General features: G+C 28.9%; 1 protein-coding gene and 1 long non-coding RNA gene across 2 annotated transcripts in view; both read right to left on the reverse strand.

Annotated features, from left to right (window-relative positions):
• The window catches only part of LOC107452389 (zonadhesin-like), a 547,551-nt gene that overhangs the window by 313,239 nt on the left and 228,640 nt on the right, over positions 1 to 5,672 (reverse strand). The window lies entirely within an intron of this gene.
• Positions 2,350 to 5,672, reverse strand: part of LOC122272616 (uncharacterized) — a 3,908-nt gene continuing 585 nt past the window's right edge. The window contains exons 2-3 of the long non-coding RNA XR_006227163.2: positions 4,186 to 4,381; positions 2,350 to 2,580 (exon numbers count right to left, since the gene is read on the reverse strand). This is a non-coding gene — a long non-coding RNA (uncharacterized lncRNA). The remainder of the gene's footprint in view (positions 2,581 to 4,185; positions 4,382 to 5,672) is intronic.

A 5,672-nucleotide genomic window follows, 5' to 3' on the forward strand; every position in this document is an offset into this window, starting at 1 on the left:
GTAGCCCCCAAATGGGGCTACTTTGTGAAGCGATAGAAATTCAGTTTAATAATCATGTTTTTAGTAAAATATTGATATAAAATTGTTAAAAAAGTTAATTGTTGACATTTTTAAAGACAAAAACATCAAGATATGTAAAGATATTAGTTTAAAAATAATTTTCAGCCTTAAAAAACCGTTTTTTTGAAGAATTTTTTTCTTAAAAAGAATGTTTGTTTCAAAACATTTGAGTTTAAACAAAAGAAAACCATATACATTTTTAAACATTGAAATGGATGAAATTTTAAAAATAATAATTATTACATATTCATTAACATTTATAATATTGTTAAATTTGAACATAACATCCTTGAATGAACATGACAGATCTTGCTCTTCAGTTTCTGTCAAAATTACCCGATGTTCTATAAAATATATTTTTATGTTTAAATCGTTTGATTACGTCATTAGAAAAATCTTTGTAGAAGAAAAATAATAGTTTACCAGGAAGTTTCACGTGTTTCTTGTGAATTTTATTAGAGATAGTATTTCTGTGGATTTTGTACTTCCGACAAGCTTCTGCAATCGACATACCACCAACAACTGCTTGTAACATTGTTGCAGCTTTTCTAAAGTGTAATCACGGTAGTTTCTCGTTCCAGCTATTTTTTTATAACGTCTGACCATTTTTCTGTCAAAAAAAAAAAAAAACGAATGAAACTTTGCACAAAGTAGACCCAAAATGCATTTTTTTTCATTTTCCATTTATTTGTTATTAATTTTCAAATTTTTTTAACGCTAACATGATATAGTTGTTTATTAATATATAAATAAAAAATTTTGCACTTACGACAATTTTTTTATCAACGTCTTTGCATTTCACAGCTAAAGTTACCACCCACACTTTTCGACATCCGACGTCCTCGGAAAGTTGTTGGCATTGGATGAACGAAACACACTCTGAGATTGTTTTGAAATTCGAAAAAATGTTTGTAGTAATAGAAGAGACTTCTATCTTCAAATTCCACACATTTTTAAAGTGAAATAAACATAATACTGAATAGCAGCACTTGAAAAATGTCAAATTCTAATTTGCACAAAGTAGCTCCCGCTGCACAAAGTATAAATGACGGTAAAAGTTATGATCTCGAAAATTGAATGACAGTTTTATTAGAATCTAGTATCATTCTATAACTGAGCTTTATTCATAATCAGAAATTTTGAATAACGGAACAAGCTTAATGGAGTTTATATTTTATGAAATAGAGCTATGTTTCAAAAAACTAACTGTTTATTAAAAAATGTAAAATAAAGAACTGACTGAAGTACAGAAAACCTAAGGCTTAGTCGTTTACTAAAATACAGAACTAAAAAACTAAAATATCTGTACCGAACAAAATGGTTTTTGAAAGTGGAATTGGTTAGGGATGGTAGAATTCTAGTTTTTAAACTGTATTTGTATAAAACGAACAATAAACGTTTTTTCTTACACATAACAGTATAGATATCATTTTTATTATGGTTACTTGACTGTTTTGCTTGTTTATGATGAAATTACCATGAAAGAAATTGTTGTTTAACCATTTTTTAACGAGAAAATTAGAACAGTGTAAAAAATTTAGTGACATATCTGGTTCATGCAAAGAATTTTCCGATTCGTTATTTAACTATATTTTTAAAAAAAGTAATTTTGCACGAAAACTATAAAATTTTAGTCTACAGATTAATTTTTTATAAAATTCAAATTTAGTTAATGCTTTCTATGAAATATTGATAAATGATTGTCTTAAAGAGATTAGACCTAAACACAACAGTGTGGGAAAGGAAATCTTAATGTCGGCTTACAATTTTAAATAATTACTATAAATTATATTTTGATTAGGCAAATACATTATAATCAGAATGCATATTAATTTATTGCATTTTTGAAAACAAAATATCCTAAAAGTGGACAGAACTCTTTCACCTTTCAATTATTTTAAAATATATTTATCATAATATATTTAATAAGGTAATTCATATAATAAGTTAAATTCCTTTAATACCTTATAATAAATTTCAATTTCAAATACTTTCATTTTGAATGATCATTAAAATTAAAAACGTAATAATAGCAGAGAATAATGTTAAGGACGGAAGATAAATGATAAATTTGGCAATGATAAATCATGGCTAAGAGATAAAGAAAAAAAAACTTTACTGTCTATCTTTATTTCTCTAGGTAATTTCATGGCTAAAAACTAAGATATCCGGATCTTTGTGGTTAATTTAACCCTGTATTTAGGATATATAAAATTTCAATGATACCATGATTTGAGATATGTTTGAAAGTGAATCTGTGGTGAATTTCAGAGAAGAAACGAAACAGCATTGAGTTTCTGAAAAATTTATTTCATTCAAAAAGTGGAATCGTAATTCTTGGGAATCTAGATTAAATTGAAGCATTGTGGAATAATTAATAGTCAATAGGTTGACAAGTGTTGGTAGTCTCACTGCAATATAGACCATATCCACATTGCGGATAGCTATAATTTTCATAGACTACACCATTTGTAGTCTCCTCGTATTGAGGCGCTGATATTTGGCAACTTTCTCCTTCCTCTGAAAAAGAGAGCAAGATGAAATGTGTAAATGTAATTGATAAAAAGATGATCTAGATTTTAAGGAACTTGTGATTTTTTTTACATTTTCAAAACTAAATTTTGTTAATATATATCTATCTCTCTGTGTGTGTGTGTCTGTGTGTGCGTGTGTGTGTGAGAGAGAGAGAGAGGAAGAAACTTACTTGCTTCAAAAAGAAGTACAAATTACGTACTAAAGGCCAGGATAGCCTGGTCGGTAGGGCGCTGGGCCCATATCCAAGAGATCGTGGGTTCGATCCTCGCCGACCGAAGACTCCCCGTGTAGTAAATGGTGACTGATGCACGTTAAATCTGTCGAGTCTCAAAGTCCTCCATGTTCCCACAACAAATCAATACCTCTGGGAGTACTGATCCAGGAGTTTCCTTGTCTTCTGGATTGGTTCAAAATTACAAGGCTACGGAGTTGAACGTAAGTAGTCGTAAACCCATGAAATTGGGTCGGCTGTTCAACGACGTTTATAAAATAAAATAAAATTACGTACTAAGATGAACTCTTACTCTTTATTTTTAGTATTGTCCACATATTTGGGGGGTTCTGACAACTAATCTTCAACAGCGTAGTCTTGTAATTTTGAACCCGATCCAGAAGGCAAGGGTACTCCTGGATCAAATATTGGGAGAAATTTGCCTACATGGAGGACTTTTCGTAGAGTTAACCAACATTTGATGTACATGGAGAGGAAGACCACGAGCACCTGCCATGGTTAGCCTGATAACAATGAGACTGTAATCCATCATCCATCTACAACTGAGTATATTTCACGTCCGCACTGTAATCAGTGCAAGCCGGGAGCGAAATTCAAATAAGCCAGCCATCGCTGGGATTCAAACCCAGCTCACCTCTATGGAAAGCTAATGCTCTATCCCCTGAGCTATCGCAGCTCCCTCATCTATGTTATATGAATCGTCAATATCTGTGTAATGATATTTTTTAATATAATTTTGTTTAATTTTAAGGATTCATTATTTTCATATTCTTCCAAGCTTGACTATTTCTGCCTTCACACAAAGTCAGAAGTCGGAGAGTGAAGAAATTGGATTGGTTTTGATATTATAATATTATATTCTATAAATTATAATGTTATTATAATATTATATAAATATCGATAAATTTTATTCGAAATAAACTTAAATTATAAAGAAACAATATATTTTTCGTTTAAAAACTATTTATAATTAAAAATTATAATAGCTTTAAATTATATATAATTTTCTAATTTTGAAAATAAATAAGATATTTGATGAGTCCTATACAATATCTAGAGGCTTACATTACTTTCTTATCGTACAGTAGAACAGAAAAAAAATTCAAAACAATACATGCAATAAAGGTGCAATAATACAATAAAAGTGTGTCAAATAATGGCTGTTATCCGCCTAAACAGTCACAACATTACGGTTCAACATTTTTCCACTTTTGTATCATATTAGTTTTTATGAAAGTATATTTCTAAAATTTACATGCTAATCATGTGTTAAATGACAGAATTACGTAATTATTTTAACTATGTAAGAACTAATTTAATAACTTCACTTATTTCACTAATTTAATAATTTCACTTACCTAGAACCCTTTCGCAAGTAATACAGCAACTGCATATGCCATAGGCTGGTCTATAGCCAGGATTGCATTGGATTGTAAACCTGTTTATTGCGCACTGACTAATATCGCACTCAGCGGCTGAGCTAAGTTGCAAAATAGCAAGAACTAAGAAGAGGACCTGATAAATATACATGCTTGTCTTGTTGATGGCTTTGTCCTGTAAAAAAATATAACATATAATAGAAGGAAAAATATTATTATTTTAAGTAGGAAGCAATTTGTTCCAGTGAAGCAAAATTTGCTACAGATTTCATATTGACATTTTTAACTTAAAAAACCTTATTCTTCACTCTGAATGATGCCAAGAGTTTTTCAGTCTAATGTTTTTTTATCATTACAAAAGTTGAAAAGAAGCAACTGAAAAAATTAAAGTAAATTAAAGAAAAAAAAATAAATCTGATTCATGAATCTTACCGCTTGCATAAGTTTAATTTTTTTGGCAATATATGCATCTTCGAACAATTATTTTCATTAGAGCATTTAATTTTATCTATCCGAACACTTTTTTTGTAAAAATTTACTACTTTCATAAGAAATACAGGGTTTGTTATTATTAATAAATCAAGCTTGTGATGCGTGAACTGCCGAGCAATTGAAAAAATAACGTAAGTGTTTCAAGTGTGATTCCTTTTCTCCTTCTATGAATGCTAAGATAGTTATAGAAATAATGCTATGAACACTAAAATAGAATTTTAAAAAACTGATAAAGTAAAATTTATTTTGTATTTTCTTTTCTTTCTTTTTTTTTTTTTGCTGTATATAAACACAAAGAAGAAGACGAAAGTGAAATAAAACAGAAAATCTAAAAATGTGAAAGCGTAAAAGTTTTCATCAGTCAATTCCTGTCCTTTACGTGGCTATACCGCTAAAAAAGGCAGTTGAAAATGTGTTTCGGACAGTAGGCAGAAAACAAACTAACCAACGTGGAGTAAAAGTAAAGAATGCTTCAAAAATAGATATACTAATTTAAGAGTTAACAAAAATTCGCTAAGTAGAAAACAATTAAAAGAAATGCGTACACCTAAAATCGCACAAAATAATTATAAAAATATATTTGGTTGAAAAAAAAAAGAATTAAATTTTTTTTAAAAATCCGGAAAATAAAAGATATAATCTTTTTACTAGCCCACATGATTATATTCGTAAAAAAGTGTGAAAAGATTATATCTTTTATTATGAAAAAGATTATATCTGATAAAACAATGAAAAATTTCATTTTCCGGACTTTTTAAAAATATTTATACTTTTTTTTTCCCCAGTTGTTTGATATTTATTTTTCTCTTCCCTCCTCTTTTTCAAATGTCTGTAATTTTCCTTTACTTTATCTTCATTTTGAACTTATGTTATGCTCTCTGTTTACTTGCAGCTTATGCGCAATAAATTAAACTTATTGTTTTTCTTAATTTTCAGCGTGTTTTTTTGTATTTATTTTGCTATATATATATATA

This window comes from Parasteatoda tepidariorum, chromosome 4 (assembly GCF_043381705.1).
Source record: "Parasteatoda tepidariorum isolate YZ-2023 chromosome 4, CAS_Ptep_4.0, whole genome shotgun sequence".
NCBI classification, from domain to species: domain Eukaryota; kingdom Metazoa; phylum Arthropoda; class Arachnida; order Araneae; family Theridiidae; genus Parasteatoda; species Parasteatoda tepidariorum.